Here is a 20,517-nt window from a genome sequence, read left to right on the forward strand (position 1 = left end):
AATAATGTATAATTTTTCATCTTGTGTGATGTGTAAATCTGGCATACATGCTCTCGGCACTACAGGTAGTGTAAACACTGAGGTGTTTGTGTAAATAAACAGGCCAAACTGCGGCGAGGTCATGGACTCTCTAAAATACACTCCTTTCTTTGCGCTTCAGGCTATGTTTGAATCAGCGTGTGCGTGTGTGTGTGTGTTTTCTCTGATCCGCATGTGTCCACTGGCTGGTAGAGATTTACTTGTATGTATTTGCTTGTTTCTTCTCTCAGGGGAGGCAGACCTGAGCTGCAGGGGATTGTGGGTATGTGTGCTAAAAGGAGGTCAGAGATGTTCATAAGTCTCTGAATGTGGGTGTATAGTCGAAAAACACACAGCTGTTGGAGAAAATTCAGACAAACAGCGTCATGCCATGTTCTTTGCATGAAGTGCTTGTTTCCTGACATTGCAGAAATGCTCTAAGACGTGGGGATACACTGATTGGCTTCAGATAGAATATTTACCGATGGGTGTTTTGGCTATTCATGCATGTGGATGTTGATTCAAAGTGTCTGTTGAGTCACTTCTGTGGTTCAGGGTTTTGAAGGTGCAGGAGTGGTACAATTATGTATTGGATGGATAAATTAAAATTATAGATACATTTGCAAATAAGAAAAGTATCCTTTTGTTTAATTGTCACAAACTTATCCCGGTATTTGTGGATCTCTTCCTATAGATGTGTATATTTCTTCTTGCATATTTGTGGACCTCTTCTGTACTTTTGTAGATCTGTCTCTGTTGACTTGTGGCTATGTTTCTTTACTTTTGTGGATATTTTTCTGCATATTTCTGCATAATTTTTTTGTGCTTTTGTGGATCTCTTGTGGATTTGTGGATATCTTCCTTTAAATTTGTGGATCTTTTCCTATAGATTTGTCTTTCTTCTTGTATAATTGTGGATTTGTTTCTATACTTTTGTGGATCTCTTCCTGTAGACTTGTGGATCGCTTCCTGTGGATTTGTGGATGTCTTTCTGTACTTTTGTGGGTCTCTTTCTGTAGATTTGTGGATCTCTTTCTGTAGATTTGTGGATCTCTTCCTGTAGATTTGTTAATCTATTTTTTCTACTCTTGTGGATCTCTTTCTGTAGATTTGTTGATGTCCTCCTGTAGATTTGTGAATCTTTTTGTGTAGATTTGTGTATTTCTTTCTGTAGATTTGTGAGTATTTTCCTGTAAATTTATGGATCTTTTCCTGTAGATTTGTTGATCTTTTCCTGTAAATTTGTGGATCTTTTTGTGTAGATTTTTATAATTATTTCTGTAGATTTGTGAATATTTTCCTGTAAATTTATGAATCACTGTCTGTACTTTTGTGGATCTCTTTATATAGATTTGTGGATCTCTTACAGTAGATTTATAGATCTCTTCCTCCTAGATTTGTTGATTTCTTCCTTTAGATATGTGGATCTCTTTCAGTATATTTATGATTCCCTTCCTCTAGATTTGTGGATATCTTTCAATAAATTTGTGAATCTCTTCTTGTGCTTTTGTGGATCTCTTCCTCTAGATTTTTGGATCTTTTTCTATAGATTTGTAGATGTCTTCCCGTGCTTTTATGGATCTTTTCCTGTAGATTTGTTGATCTCCTCCTGTAGATTTGTGGATCTTTTTGTGTAGATTTGTGTATTTATTTCTGTAGATATTAGTGAATAGTGAATATTTTCCTATAAATTTATGGATCACTGTCTGTACTTTTGTGGATCTCTTTATATAGATTTGTGGATCTCTTTGTCACACAACCAGCGATCGCTTTCCAGAGATCGCTGGTTCTCACACGAACTCTCAAAACTACATTTCCGCATTTCCCAGGACTACATTTTCATACATGCACTGCTCCCAAACACGCACGCCTGTTCACTCATCTATCCTGATTGCAATCACCAGCTGAACCTTGTCACAGACTGATATCACTCCATTCATAAGCCACTCTTTCACCCTTCCAGGTTGGCGAGTCTTGTTTGCATCTTTGTGACATTACAACACGGTTCCCTGTCTCATTTTCTCCGTGTTAGACCTAAGCCTTGTCAACCTTGTTCTCTAGTTTAGCCACCTGCCGTTTGACCTTTTGCCTGTATATCGTTTATGATTCTGGACTGTCTATAGATACCCGTTTGCACCTGATGACCACTGCTTGCCTGACATTGAATAAACCTGCATATTGGATCTTACCTTCTGTTGTGAGTGTCACTCCCCCCAGTCGTTACACTCTTACAGTAGATTCATGGATCTCTTTCTCCTAGATTTGTTGATCTCTTCCTTTAGATTTCTGGATCTCTTTCAGTAGATTTATAATTCTCTTCCTCTAAATTTGTGAATCTCTTCATGTGCTTTTGTGGATCTCTTTATATAGATTTGTGGATCTCTTTCAGTAGATTTATGGATCTATTCCTCTACATTTGTGGATCTCTTTTTATACATTTGTGGATCTCTTTCAGTGTATTTATAAATCTCTTACTCTAGATTTGCAGATCTCTTTCAATAGATTTGTGGATCTCTTTCAGTACATTTATAATTCTTTTCCTCTAAATTTGTGAATCTCTTCCTGTGCTTTTGTGTATCTGTTTATTTAGATTTGTGGATCTCTTTCAGTAGATTTATGGATCTCTTCCTCTACATTTGTGGATCTCTTTCTATAGATTTTTGGATCTCTTCCTCTAGATTTTTGGATATCTTTCTATAGATTTGTAGATGTCTTCGCTTTTGTGGATCTCTTTCTATAGATTTGTGGATCTCTTCCAGTAGATTTATAGATCTCTTCCTGTACATTTGTAAATCTCTTCCTGTGCTTTTGTGAAGCTCTATCTGTAAAGAAGTGCATATCTTTTTGTACACTGGTGGATTTTGTCAAGACAAACAAAAATACACTTTTTCCAATGTTTACCTAAAACCAATTAGATAACATCCATATTGCACTAACCAATCATAGCATGTTTTTGCTCTAAAAAAATTGTTTCCACTATAAGCATCTTTTTTAAGTAATAAAAAAGAGGTGTTTTTAAAGTACATTGCACAAGCAAATACAATTGCATTTGTACAGTTTCTAAATGTCAAGTTCAATTCAATGTGCTGCTTACTGTTACTTTGTAAAATTGATTGTGAAATGTACTGTAATCTAAATGTAAATATGGAAAAAAAAATGTGTTTCTACAGCAGCTGCGTGTCAGTATTTGTTTTGTTTTTTAATACAATGCCATGATTTCTGATCTTGATCTGTCAAGTTTACATACAGCATCTATGTTTGTTGTGCGCAAGAAAACACACAACAAGCATTTATCTGCAACTTGCAATGACAGATACTAAACACTTCCGAATGCGGTGCAGAAATAAATGCTCAGCTCACAATATGCAGATGCCGTCTTATTGTTCAGCGTTGTAAAAATCCCTCGGAGAGCTCTCAGATTGAATGATTTGTGTTTACACATAATCTCCCCGGACAATGTGAGCTATAAGATCACTTCAGACAACTCCGCATTCACTCTTTGTGCTGTTCACGCTTCATTTCACAGCGCATTTTTCACAAATATGTCATGTGAGCAAAATTAATGTCAGCCCAGAGGGAGTAACATGTCGAGGTTTATCATTTGAATCCACAGAGATTAGAAAAAATGCTTTTGGCTGCGTTTTAAGCTGTAAGAAGTGAGTATGTTCTGCTTTTAAATGTTCAGATGGATGATTTAAAGATGAGACTTTGAATTTGAGTTGCCAGCCCTGTAGCTGGAGCTATTAAACATAAATGCATGATAACAGCTGCTTCATATTCTTTTTGATGAAGCGTGTTGCTGATTTGAATTTCTGATGCTGATCAATAAGAGAAGCTCTGCATTCATTACTGGAACTGACTGAGATGGTTTTACTGAAGAGAGAAAAAAAATGCATTACCGCTGTTGGTTGGCATGAAACAGGTACATATGACCTAGAAATTAGAGACCAAAGAACAGCTCTGCTTATAGTTCAGAGTGATAGAATTTAAGAGAATATTTTGGGTTTAATAGGAACTAACCCAACTCCTGGGTTGTTTGAATTAAATCAATGGGACCAAATTTAACCAAATGTATGGGTTATAGTCGATATTTTATCCAATATGGGTTGCAATAACCCAGTTTTTCTTAGTGTATTTGCATTACTTCTGCTTTGGTGAACTGTTTTTGTTGTACATACACTGAAAAAAGTGTTGCATACAGAACTGTTGCAAACAATTTATTTGTGTTGAATTTAAACAAACAAATTAAGTTTAACAATGTTCAACTTAATTTGTTTGTTTAAATTCAACACAAATAAATTGTTTACAACCACTTAACGTAAAAAAATTGAGTAAATCCAAGGAATCATCTCTGAATAATTTTTTTCAGTGTATATATTTGGAAAAAATAATTAAGAGATCAATTTATACAATTTACAACACAAATGTTTTTACATCAAACAAGCATAGGAATCCATATTTGGTGAACATTGGTTGTAATTGCAGCACATGAAAACAATTGTTACTGACCAATTGTCATTTTCTAGAACAAAATTAAAAAAAAAGAGGAAAACTATTGCTCTAAATGACAATGATTTTATTTGGAAGAAAAGTTAGTGGATCATCATAGAATAAAACAAATATTAACTTTTTACTCAACCAATAACCAACAAATCTAGCAAACTCAGAAAAAATGGAATTTCCAAAGCTCTATGTACATTTTAATGCAATAAGCCCCCAAAAACCTTGGCTTACACTGAGTTTATAACAGCTAAAGGCTGATTTATACTTATACGTTGAGTGATCGGCGTATATTGAAGGCTGCACTTTAATATACACTGGCGCTTCATAAAGAAGTATAAATCTGCCAAAAGGTATGTTGTTTGGTACACTGCAGAGTAGCTAAATCCCTCGTTATCCCTCTTCTGTAAACAACAGCTTTATCATGCTTGTATAAAAAACATTATTTCATATGCATGTCAAGGTTTAACAAAACAAGTCTTAAGAGATTTTTACAATAGCTTTTAATACAAATCAACAAACCAAAATCAAGAACTGGAACTATCCATTTTATACATGGAATTTGATTACATTTCATTATGTATGTGCAGAATAATCTATCATTTGGTATAATATATATATACTTTGGAAGTCACTGGCTACCAGTTTCCATCAGCTTTCTTCAAAGTACAGTTAAAGTCAGAATTATTAGCCCTCCTGAATTATTAGCCTCTATATTTCTCCTTTAATTTTTGTTTAACACATTTCACATCATATTTTACTAGATAGTTCTTAAGATGCTAGTATATACAGTACTTTTATTCTGGCCAAAATAAAACAAATAATAAGAAAATAATATTATAAGAAGTAATATGAAAAATCCTTGCTCTGTTAAACATCATTTGGGAAATATTAAACAAAAATAGGCTTCATAGGAAACCTAATGATTTTGATTTTAACTGTATAATATTTATTTATTTATTTATTTTGTCTGCACTGTCTCTTTACTGGCTGCCGTTAGAGAACAAGAGTCATTTCCAATCAGAGCATCTTCTTTTCCGCAATCCCCATCTCTCCACATTACAGGCCGGTATTAATGCTCTGATGGATACAAGGCTCAGGTAATTGTCCTTGTTGAAATGAGAGATGCGTGTGCTGGATTGGTGAGGAATGACACTCTGTATTCCTGTCAGCACAAGGTGAAAACATCCACACGTCTCTTCCGGTTCATCATCAGCTTCTCGTTATCACTGAAACACACCATTTTACAAATGAGCAGCTGTTTTAAGAAGTGTAAGAAAATTATGGAGAGAATTATTATAGGAGAAGGGCACACACTGAATTCTTGATTGTAATGTAGATCTGGGTATATAAAATGTGTAGATTTCTAGAAACTAGACTGGTTTGATTCTGACCCTCGTTTTTACATACAAAACTTGTGTTTTTCAGCAAGATTTTTGACTCTTCAGCCCAAAATTATTTTAAAATTGATTTTGTTTATTATTTGTAATATAAATCCTTTGATAAAATAGAGTAAAAGTTAACATATTTGAATATGAATATATGTTGTATATAAAGTAAATGTTTGTTATTAAATTGTAATTATTATTAAGAGTAGTAGTAGTACATACTACATATATTACTTCAAAAATATTAATTATTAAGTATTATTAAATATTCCAGCAATAGTGACGACCCCATTCTTCTGTTTAATTCAAGTTATATATATAATGTGATGAATGAATAATGAATCATGATGTTTTATTACTTTTAAATGTCCACAAGTAAAAAAAAAAATACATGAATTACTTAATGGACAACATGTAGGCAGTGAGATGAATGGAGTTGTTTGGAGTAAAGTGTGTCAGGGCTGTTTTAATCACTCTGAACCCTTTGCTCCACTGCTCTATTCCACACTTCTTCATTACTGCACTGTTAATTAGCCTTTGACTTGCAAAAAAACACTAAAGCATCGATTTCCTTAAAGGTAATTTGTATGTGCGCTACTGTAATGACCTTGAGTCTGGAAAAGCCTGATGGGAAAATCAGAGTGGCACTGACTAATGTGAACCTTGAGCCTCAACATGATCTCAATGGAGAAAGGGAAAAACACGATTCATTTTAGATATAAGGGTCGTTTTAGTAGTGTTGTGTAATTTAACTTTACTTCCCTAAAGAGATCACTCAAATTTTTTTCAGTAGGGTGCAATGTTTTACATTGTTTTGACAAAATGAAACGTGTAATACATAATACTTTCATTTGTTTGTGTGTTGGGTGGTCATTTAGAAAGTGTTGATGGTCATTATTTTAATTATACTGAAATATTTCCACTAATTTTTTTTCTTTTGTAAGCTAATTTACGTTTTATCCATCATTTATAATTTGTTTTATGAAGTTAATCTGAAATATGAAAATTCAGAATTGCAAAAAACTCAGAATACAGTAGGGTTGTTGCAATAACATTAATTGGTAACACTTTACAATAAGGTTCATTAGTTAATGCATTTACTAACATGAACTAATCATGAACAACACATGTACAGCATTTATTAATCATAATTGAACATTGATTAGTGCATTATTAACATCCAAGTCCATGCTTGTTAACATTAGTTAATGCACCATGAGTTACATGAACTAACAATGAACTACTGTATTTTCATTAACTAACGTTAACTAGCATCAACAAATACAGTAGTAAATGTATTGTTCATTGTTTGTTCATGTTAGTAAATGCATTAATTAATATTAACTAATGAACCTTATTGTAAAGTGTGACCCATTAATTAACGTTATAATACTATATATCAGCTGAAGTATTGTGATACCAATTAGTATTGCGATACTGTAATTCATTACTCAAATCTAATAAATAAAGACAATTGTCAGAAATACTAACCAACAAAAAATACATTAAAATAAAGATACAAATTATTCCACCCAAAATTCTTCATAAAAAAAAAAAAATATATATATATATATATATATATATATATATATATATATATATATATATATATATATATATATATATATATATATATATATATATATATATATTTTTTTTTTTTTTTTTTTTTTTTAACAAAGTTAGGCTATATGAAGTGGTCAAAAATCATTTCAATGTTTCCTGTTGCTCTATTGGGTCTTTTGTTATCTATTGCTTTTTTTGTCCTATCAAGTATTTAAATATTCTCTTTGTGAGTCGCAGTTGTTAAAGCTACTAAATCATATTGAGTGGAACAGAAATTAACTCATTTAGATGTGCGTTCGAACTGAAACATCAGAAAACATGCAATAAAAGGTCTGAGTTCTGCATAGTTTTGCAACCTTAAAGGTCTCCACAGACTATTCAAATAAAATGGTCTGTTGTTGCACAAGTGTATGCGCATTGTAGTGATTTTCCACAAGCAACATTGTGTATTGAGATAGAACACTGTTGATGATGATACTATCGTTTACAAACTAAAGTGGCACCGTCAGTATTTTGGAGCCAGTGTATCGCGATCTACCATAGTAAAGGTAAACCCTAGAACACAGTGAAAAAAGTTGTAACTCTGAGTTAGCATCTTAAAATTGTGTTTTTGTTTTCCTTCAGATTTGTAAGTTTGGCCTTTTTAAACTCTGTTTTAACTCTGTAATCTGTAGTCTGTACTGAAAAGCATAAACACTCATTCCCACACATACACTATGGCCAATTTAGTTTATTCAATACTGCATGTTGCTTTGGACTGTGGGGGAAACCAGAGCACCCGGAGGAAACCCACCCAAACACTGGGAGAACATGCAAACTCCATACAGAAATGGCAACTGGCCCAGCCCAGACTCAAACCAGTGACTTTCTTGCTGTGAGGTGACAGTGCTAACCACTGAGCCACTGTGTCGCCAGTGCTACAACCACTAAATATAAACAAATAACTCAATACTGTACTATGTTTTCTACAACTACAAGGTGTAACACACCACAGTTTACTGTAGAATCAAAATATTAGGGATATATAGGATATATATATATATATATATATATATATATATATATATATATATATATATATATATATATATATATATATATAAAGGATTAAAATATTACAAAATATATTATTTTCTAGCCTACATAAATCAAAAAACCATACTTTCATGCCTTCTTCATCTCGGGGGCTTTTTCAGTTTATTTGTGAAAATTTGCTTTTGTATAATGCAATCATTGTTAGCGGTATTATTTATTATATCCATATTTATATTTGTTTTAATAAAAATAAGCTTGTTGAGGACATGTTGCCGTTGTATATCACATTGTTCCACAACAATATTAAAATAATGTACATTTTAAAATGTTTCATATCTATTTTACAGTCATTTAAAAAAAAATTATTAAAGTAACGCAATAGTTACTTTTATAATTATGTAACTCAGTTACCAGTTGTAAGAAATAACTTGTAACTATAACTAATTACTCTTTTAAAGAATTACTATATTATTTTATGTGTGCATCTTATATTTGATCTGAAAAGGAAAATATCCTTTTAACTCCCAAACAGCCTGTCATCAAGTAACCAGATTTACTTCCTTTCATACACAACCTCTCTCTCTCTCTCTCTCTCTCTCTCTCTCTCTCTCTCTCTCTCTCTCTCTCTCTCTCACACACACACACATACACACACACACACACACACACACACACACACACACACACACACGCACGCACACACACGCACACATATAGGCACCAGTAATGGAGTGCTGATTACCTGTATCTACCAGAAACATGGTGTGAATGAGTTTAGCCTCAGCAGCAGGGCTGGAATGGCCATTTGTCCTCTAAGAAATGTAGCATTTCGCCAGCTCACAGTGTCATTACCCAACACTCATTCTGGGCACAGATGGTGCCAGCGCGGGATGGTTTAATGTCCACCTGTCTGATGGCAGAGCAAAAAGCTGCTTTTCTGGCCTCTCTTGATCTCTCTCACACACATACAGACAAATAAACCAGCAAACACGCACACACTTCTGCTGCCACGGGATGTAAAAAGCATTAAATCCCAATGAAAGACTGCTTGCGGTTGGTAAACCTATTATTAGCTTCCATTAACCTCACCTCAAGTCATTACAGTCAAACTCAATGAGAAGCCGTGCAAGGAAATAGAGCTTTCTGTGTCACATCGGTTGTGATTTGAGCCGGCGACGTGCATGTAAAACAGATACTGAAAGGCTTTTTATTGTCTTTAGATAAATGGGTTGTGAGTTATGGCTGAACTAGGGTTGGATGAATAACTGAGAGCATACTGTAGGCAGTTTAGATAGACAGTTGTTTTGATTGTGATACTAAAATAGGGTTAAATGTGAGTCAGCACTGAGACTCTTAAATATAAAGGTGAACAAAATGGAACAAATTCCAGGGCAACAAACGTAACAAACTTATTAGTAAAGATCTTTCACAGCTGTAAAAAAAAATCCATGAAATAGCAGTTTTCTGTATTGCTTTTAATTTTCTCTTTATTTATTATGTTGACCTTAATCTTTCCTCAACAACCTCTGATGTTGAACAAATAAAAAAAGTGACTTGTATTGACATTTTTAAATCATTTGAAGTGAGTAATATATGGTTTGAATTGGCATTGTGCATTATGGTACAAAACTATAGTACAAAAAGAGTAATTTTTGGTACGTAAAGTGTTTTTTTTTTTTTTGGAGAGATTTTTTGCATTTTTAAAATACATATTATTGATTTTATACGACTGAAATGTCAATAAAATGACTTTGTAAGGGGCAGTTCACACTGAACATGCTTTTCCTTTTCAGTGCACTACGTTACTGTTGTTTTTCAATGTAGACACGTGCTTGACAAACATATGTGACCATTACGCTCACGTCTCGCATTCAACCTTCACATGCAGAGCAGCTCATCACTGTCAGTTCCACAACAGTGGACCAATCAGATGAGTGCAGGAACTGAGTTCCTTTGCAAGTTTCTGTTTAAAGGCACTCAGTGGCCTTGTCTGGATGCCCTCAGACTTTATGCTGTGCTTTGTCCAAACCGGTCTGAAGCATTGCGTCTTGCATTTTTAGAAGCAAAGATGAGAGATGTGAAAGAGTCTTTAAAATGCAATGTTTTCTACAACAAAAGTCAACAAAGCAGATGATAAAAGTTCCATCATGCAATTAATGCATAACTGTAAATAAACACCTAAGACTCCCAAATTATATAACTGGTAATTAACATATTTTTTTGTGCATAGTTATGGTCTGTTCAGATCCTCTCATATTTTGTTTTTCACTCATTTTTAATTTTCATTTTTGTGCTGTTATATTTATTTTTGTGGCAACCCCGGATTAATAAAGGGACTTTCTGTAAGTCACTGATCCTTTTTTAATTATTAAAATGTTTAAATATGTATAATTTTTTGCCTTTTTAAGTCACAAAAAATATTTTTTTTATCTCCTATATAGCCTATATTCTATTTACACTACCAGTTAAAAAAAAAAAAAAAAAAAAAGTTTTTTAAAGACAAATATTCTGTTCAGCAAGGCGGAATTTATTAAATGTAAAAAATATTGATAACAATTTTAAAAAACTGCTTTCCTATTGTATGTAGTTTTAAATAAAATAATTACTCCAGTCATTATTGCTTTTATTACTATTACATTTACCTTAAAAATAATAATATTTAATATTAGAGTGATTTATGAAGGATCAAACTGTTATTTTACAGAGCAATACCATTTTACAATTTGTTCTGTATTTTTGATAAAATTATTGCAGCCTTGATGAGCAGAAAAGGCTTATTTTAAAACATTTAAAAATCCTATACTGACCCTAAACTTTTGATATATATATATATCGGCTAGAATAAAAGCAGTTTTAATTTTTTTAAACGCTATTTTAAGGTCTATATTATTATTTTTTTTTATAATCTACATAACAAACCATCATTATACAATAACTTGCTTTATTACCCTAACCTGCCTAGTTAACCTAATTAACCTAGTTAAGCATTTAAATGTCACTTTAAGCTGTACAGAAGTGTCTTGAAAAAAATATCTAGTAAAAATTATTTATTGTCAGCATAGCAAAGATAAAATAAATCAATTAATAGAAATTTTTATTAAAACTATTATGTTTAGAAATGTGTTGAAAAATCTTCTCTCCATTAAACAGAAATATTCAGAATATAATTTAGGGGGCTAATAATTCTGACTTCAACTGTTTATTAAAGCAACTGTTTATTTTTTTAATTAACATTTTTAATTATGTTGTATATTTTATTTTTATATAACGTTTTTTTTTTTTTTTACATTTTACATTTAATTTGTGAATTGCTTTTTTTATGTTTATCATATTGCACTCCTATCCATGATTAAAAGCTTATATGGTTTTAACTAATTAGTTTCATGACCTGAGTGTACACTGAAGTAAGGTCTTGTTCTAGACTTTGGGTTCTGGATGTTCTTAGGCTGTTCTTGCTCTATCTCAGCCCTTAAAATGAAGCGACTCTCGCTATTTGATGTGAGTGTTGATTCAGGAACATCTCCTGCTCTAAATGCTTTAACTCAGATTTTATGCTGATCCTGAGTTGAACTGCAGCGCCAAACCGGTCGCCAGTTAAAGCAGTTTGTTATATTTAAAGCGTGTTATCATCTTTAAACTGTCTTCCGAAACGCTCCTAGTAAAGAAGAAACTGAAAAATTAAATTACTTCCAGCAGGTGAATGTTTGGAGAGGTTATCACGGCACATTTTAATGGCCGTTTGTTTGTGAATGTTTTAGAGCATCTCATTTTTTCATTTTGCATCTCAGCAGTCAAAAAACAAGAGGAAAACATTTATCTAGATCCCATTTCTGGATTAATAAGCTATAGCATGGATCTTAAAGTTTTCAGTATTGGACAGAGCCATAAACAACTCGTTCCTCATGACAAGACATTCTCATCTTTAAGGAAATTCATGTTTCCACAATAATGACTATATAGAAGATGGAACTGCTGCTGTATTAGACGTCAACATCCTATAAAAAGCACCACAGGGAGCAATGACTCATTCAGGACCGAATGAGGACGATAATGTAGAACTTAGAGATTCTGAAATAGTCAAATAGTCAATAAGACATTTAACGGCGAATAAAGGGAGTCCTGAGGGATTTTTGTGTATGGTTTCAGAGATATTATAAGCAGAGCATAGTTGAAATAGATCCAGTGAGTGTTTTAAGTCTGATTCTGTCAATGTGTTTTAATAAGCTTTATTGGGTTTCATGGTTATGCAAGCTTGTTTAGACTGTCAAGTAAAAAAAAATTGCAATTCATATATATATATATATATATATATATATATATATATATATATATGTCTAACGTGAAGTGACACTAACAAAGGGAGTGCGGATCCAAACAAAGGTTTATTAATAGCAGAATGGTCAGGTAAGCAACAGTCAAAACAAGGGAAAACAGATGTATATACAGGCAAATCCATATTCGTTGTCAAAATAACAGGTGAGCGACCAGAAGGCAGGCAGCAGATAAGACAAAACAAACAAAACAAAGCTAGTTTCAAAAACATGAAAGGCAAGGAAAGCACATTGTAATGTTCATTAACAGTTCAACAAGACTCAGCCATGAGAGTCTCAAAGTGAGCCATAGATATGTGTGGTGTAATCAGTCCATAAGCATCCTCCGCTGTGTGAATCTAACCAATGAAGACTTGGAGCAGGTGTGAGTGTGTGTTGCATGACTGGATCTTGTAGTCCATATACTGGCAGATTTGTAGTCCTTATAGTGATCTCCTTGTTTACCAGCCGTCTGCACAGGCTGGATCACTGGTGATCGTGACAATGTGTCACAATTTTTAAATTGCTAATTTATAGTTTGCAGCTGTCAATACTGACTCTTTTTTTTTTTTTTACACATCTCACCAAGGTATTATACTTTTTTATCTGGCAACTCTGGCTTGTTTTTTTCTGGATTCTAAGATTCCATTTGTCATTTCAGATTAAACAATAAGTAATTTTAATTTTAATATTTAACATTTAACAATTCGGGCAATTTTTTTACAATTCTCAGTTTGCAATTTGGGTTTTAGTTTGCAATACTACGTTTACACTTCACAGTTCTGCATTTATTCTTCTTGGATTTCTAAATTGTACATGTTAATTCTAACTTTATAAATTATAGTTTTGAGTTTGCAACTCCGAGTGTGTATTGATTGTGATCCTGTCAGCTTTGTGAGCTTGATGTTTTTATAGTAGATCAAAACTGGACATACATGTTGCCAAACACACTCGAGCAAATGTATGTTGCCTGTTGAAATGTGAGGACTGATGACAGGGCAAGTGACAGCAATCACCTCCACCGCTGGCCTCGCTCTGTTAGCTTTCCATTGCTTACACAGAGCCTGAAGCAGCAGTTTGAAGACTTGAAACACAGAGAGATCAAGCATGAGGAGACTGTTATTTTCTCCCTTTTGTACTTGCAGCATGCATGTTATATCATGTAGTGGCCAATAAACAACAGATGGTTGATATTTAAATTCTATACTGTATGTACACTCTCAGAAAAAAAAAAAAGGTACAATGTTGTACCAAAGAAGGTAAAAACCCTTGCCACTGCAGATATTGTGCTTTCATCAAAGGTACAAATTTGATCTATGAAGGAACAACTACAGTCACAAGACACTTTGTTCCTACAGTGTCAAATGTGTTCCTTCAAGAACTATTTAAAGGCATTTTACGATATCCAAAATTAATTTTAAACATTTTAAATAAGTTTCTTTTTGTGTAAATGCAGCTATTCCATTTACAAAAAATAAATAAATACATTACAAAAATCAAAATATCTTTTTTTTTTTGCTAAACATTTCACAACACAAAATGTTACAGAAAGACTTTTTTCCATGTACAATATTAAACACTAAATATAAAATATAAATATAAAATAATATTTAGTTTACAATAGCTTTAGTTTTGTTTTACCAGTGGTTTTGTGATATAGAACTTAACATTTAATATTTCCAAGTTTCTTTAGACATAAACTTCTAAATGATGATTCATGTTTTAATATGGAAATAATTAATCAAATTACTTTGACTTTACAGTAATATTTATTTTTATAGATATTTTAATAAAGGAGTTGTCCAACACTTATGTACCTTTTTTATGAGAACAAGTATGTTCCTTCATTTAAATTGTACCATAAAAGGTTCAGAACAGTATCATGAGAAGTATTTTCTGTACCATATAATTGAATTGAATTGAATATGCAAACCATGTAGTTATGCATGTTCAGTTTCCCAAATTTATGTTTGAAATATATAGTGTGAACTTGACTTGTACTATTATTTATTAAGTATACCTTAAGCATAATAGTTCATTCTGTGCCAAAAAAAAAAAAAAAAAAAAGATTTCTGCTGTTTTTTCAAACTACTTATTTAAAATTAGCTAAAAAATTTTTTTTTAAATCCACTTAAGTTTTATCTTAATATATTTGTGCTGGATTTTTGTTGAACCTAGCTTTTTTACAGTGCTTGCATTGTTGTGATTCATTGCCTCGTTCCCCCCCCCCACCCCCCACCCCCCCCCAAAAAAAAAGTATGTTAAAAAGGTGAATATGATGTACAGCTTTTTTAGAATTGATTTATTCTACATTTGCTTGATATCATTATTGTAAATATATTGAAAGAATATTCAAAGAAGGTTCCATGAATTTACTCTTTTTTACATTAAGTTATTGTAAACAATTTTTTTGGACTGAATTTAAACACACAAGTTGAACATTACTAAATTTAATTTGTTTTTTTAAATGCAACCCACATAAACAGTTTTGCAGATATAACTTTTTCAGTGTAGTTTTGGTCCGATTAATAATTTAAAATCCAGTATATTTACAACAATACAATTTCAGCTAATTTTAATGAGCAAAAACTAAAATTTCAACCAATGTAAACCTACAGTACCATCAAATAAACAAAAAGTGATCCTCATAAATTGCTTTTCCCTAAAACATAAATCACGGACCCTCAAACTAGTTAGAAAGGGGGTGTCCACCTTCTCCTCCTTCGTCCCCTCCTCTCAGTATGCCGCAATTTCTCTGCTCTCTCCTGAGCTGAGCTGTGCTGTAATTGTGGGATATGGGAGCGCTCGGGTGGACAGCTGTCAGGGGAAGATAAAGAGGGTTTCTGCGGGTGTTGGGGAAAGGGCTGCATCTGATGGAGGGCCCTGCTGCAGAAACCCCACCGGCTGAATTACCTGGTCGCTTTATAATTGTGTGAGAGGTGGCGCTTCCAGCGGCTCTGTCATTACTCAAGCTAGCCCGTCCCGGCACGCCACGGCCCAGCGAGGGATCTTCCTGCCTGCTTCCTTCCCTCCTACAGTCCTCCTTTTTCCATCCTGCGCTTCTGTCCTCCTCTGTTCTCTTGTTCTCTTTCGTCTTGAGGTTGGTGTGGAGCTGTGAGGGCCACTGGTTGAGGGGAAAACCATTACCTCTCATCAATCCCCCAGATCTCCTTGGGGTGCGTGCTATTGTTATGGTGACCTGCTATAGTGGCTTTTTTGCGCATTCTGAACTTTTATTCTTTTTCTTTTTTTTTTTTTGTCACAATGGGGTCTACTTTACCACAGTGTATTTAGTGTAGCTTTGGATAAATGGTTGAGGTATGTGTGTGAAGGGCAAGGAGCGTGCTAATGACTGTGAAGACTTCATTATTGCACTGTGTCAAGGATATGGGAGTTTGCTTCTGAAATGAAATAAAAAAAAATGAAAAAGGTAACAAATTTGTGAGTATTCTTAAATACAGGTCCTGGATTTTTTTTTTTTTTTGGTTTTTTTGGTATATGCTGAGTTAACATCTTGCTGTTCTGATCATTTTCTTTCATGCTTTCTCTGTTTAAATTTAGTGTTTTTGAGTTAACAATTGTCAATTCTGACTTATTTGGTATGGATTCAACAAGGAACTGGAAATATTTTTTCGAAATTTTGGCTTGATAGCATACTGCAGATTTATCGGCTGCACATCCATGATGTGAGTGTTTTCTTTCAACACATCTCAAAAGTGTTCTATTGGATTGAGTTCTGGTGACTGTGGAGGCCATTTGAGTGCAGTGAACTCATTGTCATGTTCAAGGAACCAGTCTGAGATGATTCACGCTTATGACATGTTATCCTTATGACCACGTTATGCGCTTTTCCTGCTAGAAGTAGCCATCAGAATAGAGGATGGACATGGTCAGCAACAATACTCAGATAGGCTGTGGCATTGACATGATGCTCAATTTGGTTCTAATGGGCCCAAACTGTGCCAAGAAAATATCCCCTACACCTTTACACCACCATCAGCAGCCTGAACCAGTCATACAAGGCAGGATGGAGCCATACTGGATGGAGCCATGTTGTTGACGCCACCATCCGAATGTCGCAGCAGAAACTGAGACTCATCAGACCAGGCAATGTTTTTCCAATATTCTATTGTTCAATTTTGGTGAGCCTGTGTGAATTGTAGCTTCAGTTTCCTGTTTTTAGCGGGCAGATGTGGTCTTCTGCTGCTGTAGCCCATCTGCCTAAAGGTGCTATGCATTCAGAGATGCTCTTCTGCATACCTCGGTTGTAACGAGTGGTTATTTTGAGTTACATTGCCTTTCTATCAGCTGGAACCAGTCTGGTCATTCTTCTCTGACCTCTGGCATCAACAAGGCATTTGCGCTGCCATTTACTGTATATTTTCTCTTTTTGGACCATTTTCTGTAAACCCTACAGATGGTTGTGCGTGAAGATCCCAGTAGATCAGCAGTTTCTTAATACTCAGACTAGCCCATTTGGCACCAACAACCATGCCATATTCATTAAGATCACCTTTCTTCCTCATTCTGAGTTTACATCTCATAATTCAAGCTCAACTGTCAATTCTGACTTTGTGCAAATTCTCAAACATCTCGCGACTGAAAGTTAAAAAAACTAACTTAGAAGTAGTCCCCCTTCATATTAAGTAGCCTTAATTTATTTTTACTTGCATCAGAAAATAAGTGCAATCTGCTTATTGTGTTCATACAGTATTGCACAACGGTGCTGGTGCTCTTGAATGGGCTACTGGTAAGGTTAGGGACAGGTATGGGTAGGTTTGAGATTGGGTAAGATTGAGGGATGGGTCAAGAGTGTAATTATAAATGTAATTACCGAAATAGTTTACAGATATAACTTCGAAGAGAGTTTTAAAAAATATTAGTTCAATGTAAAAGCATGTATGTACATTATTAGTGCATTGTACTAAATGTTAAATTACCTAGTAATTAAGGCCTAGGTAAAAAATGGTAACAATGGTAGCAAAAAATGGTAGCAAACTCATTATAGTATATAGAAAATAATAGTTTGTCTCTCAATTCTGAACAGTTTTTTTTTTTGTAGTTTTTTTTCCTATTTTTTTATTCTGTAGCAGAAATAAGCTTTCACAAGGTTCTTTATAAAGAACACGTCTTACCTATTCAGTCATAATCAAAGTCTTACTGTATGCCTCCACATTGTTTTTTTCAGACTAAACAAGGACAGCACCCTCACCTTCCTGTGCTCTTCATGAAAGCCCTTGTCTCTGTCACACCAGGGTAAAAAGCTTGTCATTTAGATAAGATAATCAACATGCTTCAAGGGTAATTTGCAGCACAGAGAAAAGAAAGAATACATGGTAATTACATGGAAAGCCTAGCAGTAAGAGTCTGTGGAAGAGCCTATAATTTTCTCTTTAGAGGCTTTTTACAAGGGCCATTTGCTCTAATGCTGTTTTAACTGATGACTTCGGAAGTTAATCTAATTAAGGAGCTGATGCTTCAGGTCTTTTTTTAAGTTTTTATTGCCTTTTTACCCACTTAGTTTTATGTTTAAAATACAGAGAGAGATTGAGAAAGAGGGAGAGAGAGAGAGAGCGAGAAACAAACCTTGGTGTACATAAAATCATCTTGATTTTGTGATGTTCAAATCTCAAAAAAGATCTCCCTTACATGTCAATATCATTTTTTTTTCCTTGGGATCTTAAGTGAAGCTGAATATTATTAATAATTTGTGACTAATGGACATTAAAGCATAAAAAATGGAAACTTGTATGTTTTCAACAAAATATCAGTAGAAATAGTAAATAAGTCACTATAATTACACAAGTTCTGATTCTCAAATCTGATTGGCTGAGAGGTTAAGTGCACAATTTGATTCTCAAAGGGAACCTTGGATATTAAGACTGTGTATTGAGTCCCAAAATAAAATGTAAATGATGTGTCTTCATGATGTATGTAGAAAAAAATAAACATGGAAGAAAAAAATCCACATTATCTAATACATAATTTGGATTATAAGAGTCACCATTATTTGCGATGATATTACTCCATTGGACCCCTACACTCAAACATTATTTTTGCTGCTTGTTCAAACTATTTTAAATGAGCTGAATTACCTTAATTCATGAGTTTTTCGGGGGGAGGGGGGGGGGGGCGGTGGGACTTCATATAATCAATCTGTTTACATCTGTAAAAACAGTTAAGGTAACATGAAGGAATTGAGTGGAACCCAACCTTTTTTACAGTATACCTGTTACTGTTTCTTGTTAATCCAACACAGGAATACAAATACTGAAAAATAAAGACAATGTCTCATGACCTCGTAGTTTTTCTCAGTCACTTTGGTGCATTTCTCCCTACACTATTTACATTTGCACAACAGTTAATGCATTTCTTAAAACAATTAGTCATTTGTGCACATCATAGTAGCAGTTTCTCATTCATTACAACAAATTGCAAATGCTTTTGGACATGCATCAATTGCTTTCATACAACTCTCTGCTGTTTTATAACATTATCATTTGCTTATGTCATGTCAGTCAAAATGAACTAAACTTGTGAATGCTGAATAGTCATTCCATATAAAAGCAATAGTTCTCATTTCATTACTTGAGTCATTACATACAAAAATGTTGAACTAGTTGTCAAAATCTGTCAAGCTATTTTATTAAAAAAAAGTTTATTTATTTGTTTATTTTTTTAATTCCTGAAAATGTCTTCTAAATTGAACATTTCATGAATGATTTACAGTGTGTGTTTTAGGTTCGGTTCCAATATGTACTGCATCGTTTTTTACAGTTGTGCACAGCTTTACCCAAAGGGGGTTTATGTTTGTTGTAAATAAGGGTGTATTCATTAATTTGCACAATGCTGGGAATAAATTACAGTAGCAAAGAACATATGCAGTCAAAATGTGAAACATACATTATCAGTGTCTTGTAGTCAGATACCTCACTAAATACTGCGATGTCTAACTTTACTGTAGTTTTCAAATGGCTGTGCAAATAGTATAGAGCTGTCTTGAGCATTTTCAAGAAGTGTAACCAAAATCTGACTTTTTTGCATTGAAAAAAATTTACAGAGTAAACTATCATAATGAAAACATGACAAAGCCATTTGACTATCTTGTTCATAAACAATGGTGTCTGGACATTTCATCAGATGACACTGACACTTTCATTGACATGAATACTTGATTTTGTGGAATGAGCAGATTTTGAGCAAGTGACACGCTTTTGCAGGTAATCCACTAGGTTTTGCAGTTTGTACTAATTGTTTAGATAAATTCATTAACTGTTGTGCAAATGTAAATAGTGTTGTGAGAAATGCACTAAAGTGATTGAGAAAAACTGTAAGTAAGGCACAGCTACTGGAAAATCTGTAAAAATGTATAAGTGGTTTCCTTAAATTAAATGCTGCATTGTTGGTGTTTTATATAGTCCACACACTCTTAAATATCAAGTGAAACCACACAATGTGGCATCATGTTAGTGTTTTATTGAATGTGTTGTGCTGTGGTAAAGCAACAGGCAGCACAAGTATCTCATTGAGAACATTTATTTGGCACTACCCTATGATCTAAAATAAATGTGCATTTTTTTAAATAACATAAATCTAATTTAAAGGATATTTTACTACATATTTCAATAAAAGACATATGTAAGGACAAATGTTATGTTTAGCCATAAAATCGTGTAATACCAGAGGTTCTGTTTATGTTA

General features: G+C 33.6%; 2 protein-coding genes across 5 annotated transcripts in view; one reads left to right on the forward strand and one right to left on the reverse strand.

Annotated features, from left to right (window-relative positions):
- The window catches only part of tafa1b (TAFA chemokine like family member 1b), a 465,222-nt gene that overhangs the window by 364,716 nt on the left and 79,989 nt on the right, over positions 1-20,517 (forward strand). The gene's annotated exons all lie outside the window — the stretch shown is intronic.
- Positions 1-20,517, reverse strand: part of qrich1 (glutamine-rich 1) — an 821,757-nt gene that overhangs the window by 199,394 nt on the left and 601,846 nt on the right. The window lies entirely within an intron of this gene.

This window comes from Danio rerio, chromosome 11 (assembly GCF_052040795.2).
Source record: "Danio rerio strain M-AB ecotype USA chromosome 11, GRCz13ab, whole genome shotgun sequence".
NCBI classification, from domain to species: domain Eukaryota; kingdom Metazoa; phylum Chordata; class Actinopteri; order Cypriniformes; family Danionidae; genus Danio; species Danio rerio.